Source organism: Xiphophorus couchianus, chromosome 8, assembly GCF_001444195.1.
Source record: "Xiphophorus couchianus chromosome 8, X_couchianus-1.0, whole genome shotgun sequence".
NCBI lineage: Eukaryota > Metazoa > Chordata > Actinopteri > Cyprinodontiformes > Poeciliidae > Xiphophorus > Xiphophorus couchianus.
In genome coordinates this window covers 1,540,239-1,556,412 of record NC_040235.1, presented here as the reverse complement: position 1 = coordinate 1,556,412, position 16,174 = coordinate 1,540,239, and positions in this window count along the sequence as shown.

Sequence of the window (16,174 nt, the reverse complement as noted above, 5' to 3'; positions counted from 1 at the left end):
TCCGCACTCACTCGCTCTTCTTTCCAGCCGCAAAAAAAACCCACCAGAAAAAGAAAAGAAAAAAGAAAAGAAAAGAAAAAGCTGAGTGTTTCAGAGGGAGAGTCCAGGCGGGATGCGCGCTGCTCCCAAGCCGGATGGCAGTGCGCTCCTGTCGGCTGCGGCTGCTGGAGATCCCCCGGTGCGCAGGACGGAGCCCATGCGCGGCGCTGCCTGCCTGGATGCGTGGCTGGCTGCGTGATAAATGCGGGAGTGCGGCCACCTAGCTCACAGCTGCTGCGGCTGCAGGAGCGAGCAGAAACTCTGAGCGCACAACTAAAGCTGGAAGAAGCAGAAAACAGACGAGACGCTTTGATTGACTGGCGGTTTGATGCGGTGATTGGCTGCTTTCATCCGCGATAATTAGGAAACAAACACAGGTGCGTCTCCACGAATCACCCAAACCCGCATTTATTTCATTAATTCCCATCAAAAACCCCACGCAGGCCACGCAGGGGGACATGTTTCAAGTTGCGTTAATTTGAGCGGAAAGTTTCCTCACAAAACAATAAAAATATCCAGGAAACAAGAACGTGACTGTGTTTTTAAAGAAGAAATATCCCGTTATGGGAGGGAGAGCTGCAAAAAGGTCACTACTGAAGAAACCGCTTGGATATGTTCAGTGGAAAGTTTAGTGGAAGGAAAAAATCTGTGAGAAAAATTTGCAAAACAGTGAAAAAACAACAAACGTGTCCAAAAATACTTAATTTATGTAACTGGTTTAGTCACAAAAATTAACTTAAAATAAAAAAGTGAAATAAATTCTAAAAATACTTTATTTCCTTGATACACAATTTTGATGACTGAAAATTATTGAGAATGGAAACTAAAAAATGAATCGACATCCTTCACAGGAATGTCGAACCACAAACATGTAACGGCTGAAGAAGCTGGATGGATCTATTCAGGCATATATCAGTGGAAAGTTCAGTAGAAGGAAAAAATGCAGGTGAAAAAGGTGCAAAAAAGAACAAACTTATCCACAAATAGTTCATTTATTAACGTGATTTAGTTGCAAGAAATACAAAAATTTAAAAAAGTCAATTTAATTTTATGGATTCATGAACCACAACAACTTTTTGGGGTTTGAGGTTGAACTGGCTGGACATATTAGTAGAAAGTTAAGTGGAAGGAAAAACTGTGGAAGAAAAAAAGTGCAAAACAGGGAAAACATAATTCCAATAAAGATTTCTCCACAAATAGTTCATTTATTGAAGTGATTCAGTTACAAAGTAAAAACTACATGATGATGTAGCAGGACAAGAAATGGAGCCTCATTTCTGAAGAAGCTCTCAGTTCGTAGTGGTGGAATGTTAGGTGGAAGGAAAAACTGTGGTAGAAAAATAGAAACAACTAGAATAACTGCAGCTTTCAGAGGATTATGAAAGAGTGTCTGAAGTTCTGATTTTAGTCTAAATGTCAGATCAGATTATCATCATCCGCCCCCTGGTGGAAGACCAGAGTATTGCACGTTGGCTTCACAAACCCAGAGCATTTCCTTGGAGTTTTCCTGCTGTAAATATTCCAGTTTTATGAATGTGGCTCAAAACAAATCATAAATATAACATTATTTTTTAGAACTTTAGAAATTATTCAGTAAATTACTTTAAATTCATTAAAAGTTTCTCTTAAAGCCGTTTTCTTTCATGACTTTTTCTCATTTGAGCTTTATTCTCAATTTTCTGATTTTATTGTAGCAATATTAAGACTTTTTTCTTGTACAACTTTGTTCTTGTAATATTTAAAATTTATTTCTCGTGACTTTATTTCAAATTTTATGACTTTACTCTCACATAAAGCCAATTTCATTCTCGTCCTTTTAGAACTTTAATTTCATAATTTCAAGGGCCACAAACGGCCCACGGGCCTCACTTTGGACACCCCTGATCTAAACCATTCCATAAGGTCTCTGAGTACTTCAGGGTTTTTCTCTGACCCACAGCATGATGCTGCCACCACCAGGTTCACCAGGAGGTTTGTTGGTCTGAACGCCTGAAAGTCCCAAATGTGAGCAGGAGCTAACGGGGCTAGCCAGCTAGCTGGTAGCAGCATGTGGTAATAATAAGATATACAGAAGTTATATGGAACTACACACATGGTAAAAATAAAGTAAGCAAATATTAGGTATAAGAGAATAAAATTGTAAGATTACAGATTTATCCTTAAACTATTGACTTTATTCACATTATTTCAACTTTATTCTTGTACAAGTTCATTATTAAAATATTCTAACTATTCTCATATTTTTACAACTATTTTTGTACAAATTTATAATCAAAACATTGACTTGATTCTCATAATCCTACGGCTTTATTTTGTATTATTATGAAACTATTTTCATATTATACTATTAAAGCAATATTAGCAGATAAATAGACCTAGTAAGTATTAAAGTTTACTGTTTTCTGAAAGATAATCCCATCAAAATAAATTTTTTATGCAGATTATGTTTGAATATTTCAACCAACAAAATACAAATAAAAAAAACACACAAATGACAGCTACAGTTAAAACTTCAGAAGTATTTAAAATGATCACAAAAACCTAAAAAAAAGAAACTACTGCTGATTTAAATGTGTAATTTGTTGCATTTCTTGCGTTTTTATCGGGTTTATTTTGTATTTTTTCTCTGTCTGAGCTGCAGAATAAACCGGTTTTATCAGCGTGTGAAAGGAGGGAAGAAGATTTAGAGCAACAGTTGAGTCTGAGTTTCATCCTTGAGTCGCAGCAGAACGAACAGTTACAGCCTGACGCCGTATCTCCGTCTCAGCGGGTCAAACAACAACCAGCTTCACCTGGCGTGACGTCCAGAACCGGACCGGTTCCACTCAGACGCTCCAAACTTCAACTCTGAGAAAATATCCTGAAATTAAGACCATTTGTTTCCAGCCGTATGATTTTATAAAATCAGATCAATTTTAACAGAAGTGTAGAAAAGTAGGGCTGCACAGTGGCGCAGTTGGTAGCACTGTTGCCTTGCAGCAAGAAGGTCCTGGGTTCGATTCCCGGCCGGGGTCTTTCTGCATGGAGTTTGCATGTTCTCCCTGTGCATGCGTGGGTTCTCTCCGGGTACTCCGGCTTCCTCCCACAGTCCAAAAACATGATTGTCAGGTTAATTGGTTTCTCTAAATTCTCCCTAGGTGTGAGTGTGTGTGCATGGTTGTTTGTCCTGTATGTCTCTGTGTTGCCCTGCGACAGACTGGCGACCTGTCCAGGGTGAACCCCGCCTCTCGCCCGGAACGTAGCTGGAGATAGGCACCAGCAACCCTCCCGACCCCATTAGGGACAAGGGTGCACGGAAAATGGATGGATGGATGGGTGTAGAAAAGTATTTCTCTTGTCTTTATGTTTCCACGTTTCTCTTTATGTTGTTCAGAAAGAGTAAATACAATTCCTCGTTTGTTGGTTTTAAATACTTTTTAAGCCTTAATTACATTTTTGTTTTGTTTTTGTTGTCTAAATGCAGAAAGGTTGAATTTAGCCTCTCCTGTTTCTCCTGTTTATCTCATTTTTCCAATCTGTTTTATTTCTTTGCTTCTATTATGTTTCTCAACTTCCAGGTGCGTCTCTAGGCTTTAAGGACCAGGGGGGCTTAGCCCACAGGATGTTAGCAAACGTAGCAAGAAACCACAAAATCTTTCAAACATCAACAAAATGAACAAATTCCACCTTTAAAATAGAAATAACTTCCACTGCAGAAACAGTTAATGAACAACATCACCTTCCTAAAATAAAATACGATTTAGGCAAAAAATTAAAATAAAATCATGATAAGACAAACAATGACCAGCTGAGCTAAAATATGGTTAATTTAATTAATTTCAATAAAATTATTTAAAATACAAAATAAACCTGCTAAACTAAACTTAGGCTAAGATAGTTAATATAATCTATGATTAGAGAAGCTAAGGTATATTAAAACTACTGAAGCTAACTATAAGACAAATTATAGCTAAGCTAAGGTATGCACAACTAAAGCAGAATGACCTATTTATGATTTGCTAAACTAAAATACATTTAGATAAGTTGAGGCAAACTGTGATTAGCTAAGCTAGTTTAGGTTCATGCAAAATCAAGAAAAGCTGCATATGATAAAACAAACTATGACTTAAATAGGCTAAATACAATAATGCAAACTATAACTAACTAAGCTAATTTATGCGTCACTTTAATAAAATGAGAAAATCACGATTAGCTAAATTATTTTATGAAAATGATGATATAATGAAAAGATTTCCCAGCAAACATGATTATAATTTTCTTTGACTTTCCACTTTGTGTAAAGTTTCATGTTTGTATCATTTTCTGAGTAATTCCAGTCATATTTCACAAAATCACATAGAATATTATATAAAATAAAGATAAACTGACAGATTTATAATATTTAAATTAAAAATAATAGTTTATATGATTTAAAAAAAGAACTTGAGTGTTGATGTGACATCCTAGCTGTTGTTTTTCTAGCAGTAGCATCGTGCTTTCTGCTAATGTTAGCACTGTGTGCTAACTGTTAGCTCCTTGAATATATAATCATTCTGCGTATTTTCAGTACTATTGATACATAAACAGCTTGGTATTGTTTAATAATTTTTATCTTTGGGAACAAATTAACTAAATACATTCAGAGACATTCTTGGTGCTAGCGTTAGCTAACTTGCTAACAGAGTTGAGGCTTTTTTTTACAAGACATGTTTGTTTGTGTTTTGGTAGCATTTTCTGCCTCCAACATGAAAAAAACATTTTTAATCAATTTGGGAATAAAAAGTTTAGATGATTGAAATGTGAAAAGAAAAAATGTAAAAGCAAGACAAGTCAACTTTAAGCAAAGCTAACGAGCTAATTTAAAGGTGATGAGAAGCTAGGAAAGCTAAATAACAAGACAGGCTAGTATAAGACAGTCCAGGTTAGGACAAAGCTTCTAAAGTCTCATTTTGTTTTGCTAGACGGCGCAGGAACCCGAACCACGCTGGTTTGTTTTGAAGCGTTACAAGCTTGACCACAACTGAGACGTAGCTGGAAACTCAGAACGTGTGGTGAAAGTTTTTAGCACCGATTCAGACCAGCTTTCTTCCTGCTCTGAATCAGTGCTAATAAAAACACACACATTTAAACACAAAAGCCCTGCAGGAAAGCTGTGCAAGCAAACACACACACTCACACACACACACACACACCCACACACACACACACACACACACACATTCCCTCTGGGCTCCAAACAGCGTGTTTTTGCCAAACACCTGTGTAATCGTCCAGCTGTGGGGAATGGTGGGAAGTGAGGAGGGAGAACTGGATACCACACAGCTAACAGCTAACAGCTAACGGTTATTAGCTGCATGTACACAGCAAAGCTTTTGTTGTCAATGTTTGGTTCTCAAATGTGACTTTAATGGATTAAACTGTTCATTTATTCTGCTGTTATATCAACCAACAGCAGAACGTCTTAGTGGGTTTTTATTAGCAGAAACTTGAAACAAACCAACAAAACATCAATAAAACGGTGAAGGTGCCATTTTAAGACTTCACTGTTAGTTCCAGATTTAATTTTAAAATAATAAAAACATTTAAAGCTTTAGACAAACCACAGCTAGCTAAGCTAAAATATGCTTAATTTAAATAAAATACATAATAAACTAAACTTAGATAGGCTAAGATATATGATATAAACTATGATTAGCTAAATTAAGGTATGCTAAACCTACAGAAGATATTTATGATAAGGCAAACTATAACTAGCTAAAGTAATGTATGCTTCATGTGAAGAGAATGAGCTAATTATGATTAGCTAAACTAAAATACATTTAAATAAGTTGAGACAAGCTTTGGCATGCAAGCTAACATATGCTAAATTTAAATAAAAACAAACAAGACAGATTATGATTAGCTAAACTAGGTTAGGCTCATGCTAAATCTGGAAAAGCTGTGTACAATATGACAAATGATGATTAGCTTAAGTTAAACAGCCTAAACATGATAATGCAAACTATAAGTAGCTAAGCTAAGGTTTGGTTAGCATAACTAGAATGAGCTATTAATGATTAGCTAAAGTAAACATTTAAGTAAGTTAAGACAAACTACGAATAGCTAAGCAGAAGTAATTTTAATGTACATTAAACAAGATGATGCTAACTATGACTGGCTAACTAAGCCAGCTAAGATAGCTAAGGGAAGCTAAGCTAAGATTATCTAAAGAAATGATTAGCTAACCTAAGCTAAGCTAATACATGACTATAAACTGATGTTTACCTGAAAATGTAAAGGTATGTTTATGTTTTCTCACTTTTAGACCAAATTTCTATTATATTAAAAGTTTTAAATAAACTGAAATTGTGAGTTTAAACGTTTTCTGTGGAAAATATTCTGTTTTATTGATGTAAAATTTGAAAATGATTATTTCTAATTTCTCAGTTCACATTATTTAGGCTAATTGTGAGATACATATTAGATTTGTTTCCATGATTTTGTCCTCTTTGAGGCTGATGTGTTAGCATGCAGCTAGCTGAACCTCCACCTGATGGCTCAGGTGAACGTGACGATAACTAGCAGCTAAAAACACAGAGCTTCTCTCTGCTTTAACTCGTCCTCTCTGGGCGTTTCTTGGTTTTTCCTGACAGCAGAAGCAGGCAGATGGAGGGCGGCAGCAGTTTACACAGGTGTCTCCAGTTTGTATTTACTGTAAATGTGTTCGCCAGAAGGTGACGAGTTTGAAGGAGGGAGCCGAGGTTAAGTTCAGGTCAGTTTCTGTAAAACTCTCCAAACATCTCACATTTATACAGAAACAGAAAACATTAAAGAGAAAAGCGTTTTTCTGACTACATTTTATACATTTCTACAGTAAATTCATGATTTACGTTATTAAACTATGTCGTTCTTTCTTCATAAATGTTTAATTAGGTGTCTGGCAGAACTTGGAAATAGATTCAAGAGCAAAATCGTTTTATAACGAGATGCAAATCATGTGAAAATGAGAAATTGATTAAAATGAGAAACCTCAGTTAATGAGACAAGTTTTTATCTTGTAATAAAGTTTCTTATTAAAACGAGAAAACTTTCATTTAATGTGAAAAAATAAGCTACAATGAGAACTTTCTCATTAAAATGTCTCATTATAATGAGAAACAATAAAAAACTCATAAAATAAAAGGTTTCTCATTAAAACAAGAACATTTCATGAAACTTTCTCGTTTTGTGACGAGAACGTTTCTCATTAACACGAGAAAATAACAAGAATTTTCTCTTTTTAATGAGAAACTCATTTAACTGGATGAATTTAATATCCTGCAGATGTAAAAGTTATTAAAAAATGTAAAATTACGATTGTTTAAAGACGCATAAAGCAGATCAAAATGAAGCAAATTTTTTCTCCGTTTCTTCCAGACGACGTCTAAAAAGCTGTTTTACAATTTTTCTTATTCATTTGGTTCAAATTAAAACAATTTCATTTTAACCTTTAATCTGGCACTGAAAGACTTCCGTACACCAGAAACAGGCCAGAGCCCCAAAAACTTCCTAAAAATACAAACAACAAAACAAAACATGTTTATTTTCACCAGCAGCTGATTTATGGATTCAGACGGAGATTCTGCTGACGGAGGAGCGACTGAGCGCCGCCGAGCTAACTCAATGCCACCGAGCTAACGCAACGCCGCCGAGCTAACTCAACGCCGCCGAGCTAACTCAATGCCGCCGAGCTAACGCAACGCCGCCGAGCTAACGCAACGCCGCCGAGCTAACTCAACGCCACCGAGCTAACGCAACGCCGCCGAGCTAACGCAACGCGCCGAGCTAACGCATCGCCGCCGAGCTAACGCAACGCGCCGAGCTAACGCATCGCCGCCGAGCTAACGCAACGCGCCGAGCTAACTCAACGCCGCCAAGCTAACGCAACACCGCCGAGTTAACGCAACACGGCAAGCTAATGCAACGCCGCCGAGCTAATGCAACGCCGCCGAGCTAACGCAACGCGCCGAGCTAACTCAACGCCGCCGGGCTAACTCAACGCCGCCGAGCTAACTCAACGCCGTGTGTCGAAGTGTGTGTCATCGTGTGTGTCGCCGTGTGTGTTTGGAGGCTTAAAGCAATGCTGCTGAGTCAGCAAACAGAAAGCAGGAAGACAGGTGAACGCCGCTGCAAGGCATTCTGGGAGGATAAGAAGCGGTTGATGCTGAATCCTCCTAAAATGGAGGCGGCAGTGTTTGGTTTAGTTTGGTTTCGCCGGCCTTCGTGGTTCCTGAGTGTTTATTTGGAGCTGCGGCGGCTCAGATGCCACTTAAAACGATCAGAACCACTTCAGAGGAAACGTTGAGCTGCAGCCGGGACAAAACGTCATGGCAACGCAGGTCAAAACCAAAACCTGGAACAGAATCAGGAGCCGATTTACTGAGAATCACCAGAGATTTACAAACATGAAGTTTTCATGATTTACTAATTATGATGCTTGTTTGGTATAATTCACTGGTTCAGAACATCAAATAGTAAAAATAGATTTACTTACTAAAAGCATCGACTGATGGACTAAAATAAAAAGTTATGTGGGAATTTTGGTATTTTAAGGATCAAAATGAAAATAATTTATATAAAAAATAATTCCAAATCAGTTTCTTTCAGTATAAACTAACAAAAACTACAAGTGTGTCTAAATTTGGTGAATATTTGGTTAAAATAAGTTTTTATTCATCTAAGTTACTAAGAAAATATGGAAACTTTACTCAAGAGTAAAATAGTATTTGGTAAAAAGAAATACTTAAGTACTGATGACAACATGAATTATTAAGGACAAAATGACATCATGTAAAATGTCTGACTGTAGAAAACATTTAGAAAAAGTTATTTTAGGTCAGTTCTTATTTTCTGTAAATATAAACGCGGTTTTGAACAGTTGTATTAAATTGTGGGTAAATATATTCCAGTTTTGTTTTTAGGTTTATTGTTTTCATTTTTTCCTTTTTTCTTACATTTTTTGCATCAGAGGTTTTGTTTGTTGCTCCAGTTTAACATCCAGAAACATTGTTAATACAATAAAATACTTTGTCTTGTATCTAAATATATAAATGTCTATTTTGTTTGTGAAAATTTCCATTCTTGAACTATGGACAGAGGGGCCAAACAAAATGGTCCAGAGGGCCACAAATGGCCCCCGGGCCACATGTTGGGCATCCCTGCCTTACTACATAATCAAAATGTTTAGGATAATATTTAAATTGACTGTTTTCACTTTCCTTATGATTTAAATAAATCTTGTTCTGCATGTTAACTGTAATTTGTTTACTGTTTTCTATCAACCTGCTAGAAAATTAGCTGCTAAATCTGCATATTTACCTGGTACCTGATTGATAAGCATTTTCCTCTTTATGAAAAATAAAATCTTTAAATCTGAATTTGCGTTGGAGAATCGTCTGAGGGGCGAGGAGCCTCCAGGTGAGTCGGAGGTTCTGCTCTGATGCTCTGAGTGTTTCAGGTTTTTTAAGATCCGTTGCTGAGCAGATTTATTTTTAGCTCCTTCCTCCAGTAAAAGCCCAGACTCAGAGTTTTGGCTGCTGCGCGGCGGAGCGCCATCTGCCTGTTGATATTTAAACAAAAGGTCACTCATTGTTGGAAATCTTAGCTTCCAACAACTCATCAAATCGTGTTTGTGCTTCTATATGTGTGAGCTGAAAATGAGCAGATTGCAGAGGAATCGCTGGCTGGTCTTTTTTTATTTTCCACCGAAATACTTTAGACTTTTTATTATTGTCAGTTTTATTACAATTATTGTGCACAAAAATGCTGTTTTTTATTTCAAATAATAATAATGTGGGCAAACGAGCTAGCTTGTCAAATCGCTCAACAGCTTCAGCCCAGAAATATTAAGCTTAGCGCAGAAACTACAGGGATTTTAATCAGACTGATGCAAAGCTAGCGCTACAAATCACCAGCTAGCCAGCTAGTTGGATGCTAATAGCTTTAATCTATTAGCTCACTAACTCCTCTTACAGTGAAGTAATGTTGTGATAATGTGAATTTATTTATATAGCACATGAAAACATCAGATGTGGACCAAAGTGCTGCATAATTCACTTAAATATAACAATAATAATAAGGAAAATATATTTAAAAGGTTAAAACAAAATACAAATATAATATATTGAATTGAATTGAATATATTGACAAAGCAGCCAGCTAGCTAACTTGTTGTTAAAGCTAACATAAATTAAGCTAGCGAGTATACATTTTAATTAACTTGGAAACAAAACCGTGAACTTGATAAGTTTTGAAATTATTGTTGCTAAGTTGTTGGATAACGGGCTAATCAGAACGTAAGAACAAAAAATATTTGCTAACAAATAAACAAACTATCCAACTAGTTAAAGAATAGCTAGTTAGCCCAAAAGCTTACATAACTTGCAAATAAGTTGTGTTGTTTGTGCTAGCCAGCTAATTAGCAATCCAGCTTTAGCTTACTGCCCTGCTAGTTGTGATTGCTAACTAATCATGTTGGTATTTCTCTGTCTGGTTAGCTAACTTAAATTTATTAGCTCACAGTGAACTAATGTTGGAAAGTATTTAGTTAGCAAAGACAGCAAACAAACATCTTGTGAAAGCTAACATAAATTAAGCTAGCTAGTAAAACCCAAACATTTTGATTTAGCTTGGCAACAAGACTGTAGTGATGCTGAACCTGAGAAATTTTAATATATGAGCTAGCTAGGTGAAGCTAGCTAAATCTTGTTCTGCATGTTAAAAGCAAACTTAGTTAGCGGATAAGCTAGTTAGCACAAAAGCTTTACGAATAACTTGCTAGTAAGCTACATAGTTAGCTAACTGACTGTAGTGACTGTGAACTTGTCATGTTGAGATTTAACTAAATAACTACAAAGTTATCCCTCAAATAACAGAGGGATAAAAATAACTTAATTTTTAATAAAAATATAAGCTCTTTGTTCAATTTAATTTCAAAGAAAACTTTAAAATCTGTTTGCTAGTGTTTTTTAAAGGCGATAATATCATATGTGATGTGGGCCAGTTGTTCATTGTTCTCATGTTGTAACATTCGCTCCCAGTCCAAGGACGGGAGCGAAAGCAGAGACGGTTCCAGAACCTTCTGCCGGTCAGCATGAGCCCAAACAAAGGAAGACACAACATCCATTATGCAACACGGTGAGGAAAACATGTCGCCTCAGCACCACCAGTTCAGGTCCGACAGATAAAAACTGGGTGACATTTTCACACAAGGCTACATCTGAAAATACAAAACCAGACGGTTTTCATTCCCACTCAGTAAAACAGAGGAAGTTTAGCATTTTATCTGCTGTTTGGCTGAATTATGTCAGAGAATCATTACAATCCAAACTAAAGGAAGCAGAAATAACTCACACCTGCAAGGAAAATCTCTTGGTAGATAGAAGCTAACATTGGACCAGTTCAAGGGTTTATATGAGTACTAAACATGCAGAAAACATGTGGACTCAGAATCTGTTAGCCTGGATCAGAAATGTTTCGCTACTGGCTAAAAAACATCAGACCACAAAACTCAATCTGGGTTGGGTTTGAATGTGAACGCCAAGCGGACTGGAGACCGCTCCAAAAACAGGAAGTGGACTACAGCACAGGGCATTCTGGGTAAATACAACTAAAACTAATGTTCTAGCCTAGCGCTAGCAGCAAAAATGTCTCCTGGTCTTCAGCCAAAGACTAAAGAGAAATCCTCCAACCACTAAAATCTGACGCCTCCATCTTGTTTCCATCTGGTGAAGAAGGAAGTTGCTCTCAGTGTCTTCAGAGGATTTTGTGTCGTTTCCTTCAGTGGGTCTTGGTGCAGCGCCCCCACAGGCCAGGAGGGGAACAGGTTGGTTTGACTCACATGTTGCAATTTTAGTTCCCAAAAATCGAGATCAGATATTAAACACCTCCAGGTGAATGTCTGCTTCTACAATCGGTGAGTTTATCTTCAGATAACGTGAAAAACTGGGTTTTAAATGAGCAACAAGGTGGTGACAGAAAACACCAGCGTCTCCACAGCGCTGGAAAGCAAACGGCTAATTGTTACTTTTCAAAGCTCGCCTTAAATAACAAGCTGCTTCGTCCCACATGCACACCGTGAGCAGAGCTCCTGCTTTTCATTAACCTTTTCCTTTTATAGGTTCACGTGTGCATTCCTGCTCCGCTGGCCGCGGCACACACACATCCACACACACCTACTGTACATGAGCGCAGCGCTCTGAGGCACAGAAAAAACATTGTTTCACACCAACTAATGGTTTTAATAATGTGTGTTTGTGCGAGGCAATGTGTGCGAGAGAGGCACACCAAGGCACTTTGCAAAGATTGCTGGCAGCTGCTGGGAAAATACCTACACACACACACACACACACACACCCCATACACACACACGCACGCGCACACACACACGGCGGAGCCTTTGAACAACCAGATGTGGCTTTGCAGCAGGTTGTGAGCATCAGCGCACCAAAGACGGGTGAGAGGAGGGCTGGATCCCAGCTAAACCAGTTAATGGAATACAGATTTCCTCAACCTGCTTCAGCCTGAGGGGACACACACACACACACACACACACACACACACACCCCTGCACCCCCCCACACACACTCTTTTATTGCGGGTTTATTTTCATAATTCTGTCAACATTTTGCTCGTTTAAGTCGCCATCGACACCATAAACATGAATTATAAATAAATCATAATCATCTTTTCCATCAGTTTTCAGACAGATGTGAATTTAAAAACAGAAAAACGTTTCCAGCCACGCCTGATTTAAAGAAAGGAAGTGAACACCATATATGGACTCTGGTTTGTTGTAAACAGGAAATGATGTGATTTCAGGAAAACTCCTTTAATTTGAAAACATCTAAAACCCATTAAATATCTACTAAAATATGAATAAAAATCTGCCTCTGGATTCCAGGAGTTCTTCTTAAAATTAAATCACTTCAAATCTGTTTTCACATGGATGTAATTCAGTAGAATATTGATAAAAACTGATTTGATTTGATTGATAAAATATCAATCAAATGATTTGATTGATAAAATAAGATTTAATCACAGTTAATTTCTGAAGTTCTTTTTATGTGTCCCAGTTGAGAACAGGGCCACATGCTAATCTATGGCGGGCCGGATTTGGCCCCCGGGCCTCAGGTTTGACACATGTGACCTAAGAGATTCTTACTGGAAAAAATAAACAGGTTGGTGACCTCAGCTGTTTGTGAGCATAAAGTTAACAAGAAAATACTTTCACAGTTTTTTTCTCTTTATGTTTCAGAACAAAGAGTTCTCAGATCAGTTACTGTCATTAAATCATTTAAATAATTAACTTAAAGCTTCATTTTAGAGCCAAACGTGAGAAAACTAACTGGAGATGTACCAGTCGGGCGGCCATTTTGTTAGCTTGCAGCTAAACGCTTATGAGTAAAACATGGAAGAATTATGTGGAGAAAAATGAGACCTGCACAAAAGTGTCTGAATGCCAGTGGTGGACACTGCTAACTAAAGAGTTAGCTATGCTAATGCTATTGCTAAAATGGTATGGTTTTTAAATTAGATGAATTTATTTGGTGGGAACAATGCACATTAACTAACATTTCTGCGAATGTGTCAGAATAAACATTTTCTTTATATAACGAAGTTTAAGAAAGAAAAAAACTGATTTGGATGCAGAATCTTTGGATTTTCAGTAAAAGTTTCTTCTGTTAAAACTTGGTTATAAAATCATGAATCCTTTGTGTTGTATTTTATATTTTCCTGTAAGAACATGTAATTTTTCACCCTGATTACAATTAAAAATCTCCATCTGAATCTACGGAACAAATTTAAATCATTTTTGAATTTGTGGGCCGCACAAAATCAGTTTATGGGCCGCACTTTGAACACCCCTCCTCTACAGCATTGCAACAATTTATGACTTCGTTGTTTTGATGAAAAATGAACATATTTGCATTTTCTTCCCCTCCTTTCTGATTCATCAGAACCGAACTCGAAGCCGTAAAACTTTTCATCTGGTCTGAAAATAAACGGCGCAGGCGATGAATTTCTGTGCGAAGCTCGTTATCGATTCCTGCCTGGGAAGTGAGAGCCGCAGCACACCTGAGGAAAGGTGTCAGGAAAGGTGAGAAGCTCAGAGCGGGAAACAAAGCGGCAAGGCGTGAAAAAACGGAGCTGGAATCGCAAACCGGATCGGATCCGTTTCCACCTGCTTATGTTCTGGAACATTTCTGACTTTTGGGCTCAAATAATTCAAAGATTAACTTCAAAATCTTTTAGATTATTCTTGTAAAAATTGAGATTTTTGGCGCAAATTACAACTGAAAATAATTTCTGTAAACTTTAAGAATAATATAAAAAATTTTATCTTGCAAATTTGGACTTTTTTAGGTCAAAAATGTTAAACTTTTTTCTAGATGATTTCTGAAAAAAATCTCAAAATTTCAATAAAAAATTCATGAGGTTTTCATGAGATTTTCAAGTTTTCATAGAGACTAATATCTCTTTAAATTTTCTCAGATTATTATCAAAAGTATTTTTTTGTGCCAATTTTGACTTTTTTAACTCAGAGAATTTAAAAGTTTTTTTCTAAAAATTTGTGAGATTAATCTCAAAATTGCTGCTCCTTGTTTAGTTTCTCCCTCCATCTTGGCAGCAGCAGCTTTTCATACGACAGTCATGATCATAAATGTTTCTGGACGATGAATTGTTATCGCGATAAACAATAATATTGTTATCTTTGAGATTATATCAAGTAATATAATAGCATAATAATGCAGGATCTCAAACATCAATAAACTTTAAATTATAATGAACATTTAACTCTGGAGACATTTTAAATATCGAACTTAAATAAACAACAGAAACATTTCAGAGCATCTATCAGACTGAACAGTTTCTCAACGTTTTCATTTTTCTAATCTCCTGGTCGGTTTGGTGGATCAAACATTTCAACCTGCTGGTTATTAATAGAAGATCTTCTGCTAATGCGCTAAAAGCAAAGCTAACTCTTTATTTAGCACAACTTCAGCACTTAGAAAAGACCCTCCCACTGAATTATTAAATTCAAACGTTAAATATTTGGCTGCTATGTAAACTGTCAACTGAATAAAGTAAAACATCTGTGCTGCAGTGACAGATTTGGCCCAGTGGAGGGCGATATAACACCTGGCAGGTGTCAACGTAGCTGAAATTAGAACTTTAGCGTTAGCTCCTGCTAATTACTATTAGCGCGTTAGCAGAATTCATGTTTATCATTAGCCTTTTAGCATTACATAGCTAACTTTTGATGAACAGCTGGATTTTAATCCGTTCATTAGATGATTTTTTAATTTCCTGTTTACTTTGTAGATTAACCCGTTTAGTTGTTAGTAGATCTTAGTTAAAAAAAATTCTAATTATAAAGATTAAAAGCTAATTATGTTTTTTGTAGCTGAAATGTGCATAATTAAATATAAATTATATAAATCAAAGTTTTCTTTTGAAAGTTGTTGAAAACTTCAGTTTAACCTGTGAGCCGCTAACGCTGCTAACAGGTTAAACTCTCTAAAACCCGATAACCTGGAAATATTCAGGGTTTCCACGGTTTCACTCATCTGACAGTTCAGCTTCTCCAGAGAGAGCAAATAAACCACAGACAAATTACAGGCTGAGCGTGTGTGTGTGTGAGTGTGTGTGTGTGTGTGAGTGTGTGTGTGTGTGTGAGTGTGTGTGTGTGGGTGTGTGTGTGAGTGTGTGTGTGTGGGTGTGTGTGTGTGTGTGTGTGTGTGTGCGTGTGTGTGTGTGTGTGTGTGTGTGTGTGTGTGTGTGTGTGTGTGTGTGCGTGTGTGTGTGTGCGTATGTGTGTGTGTGTGTGTGAGTGTGTGTGTGTGTGTGTGTGTGTGTGTGTGTGTGTGTGTGTGTGTGTGTGTGTGTGTGGGTGTGTGTGTGTGTGTGTGTGTAGGTGTGTGTGTGTGTGTGTGTGGGTGTGTGTGTGTGTGTGGGTGTGTGTGTGTGTGTGTGTGTGTGTGAGTGTGTGTGTGTGCTCTCTAACAGAGGGGACTGGGCCATCAAAGCGCTGTGGTTCTGCTGCGGTCGGGTTCTGACGTCAGCGCTGCTCCAGGTGATGCTGCATCTTCAACGTTTCCAGAGTAAAAACTGGAAACGGCCAAACGTTCCTCCTCCT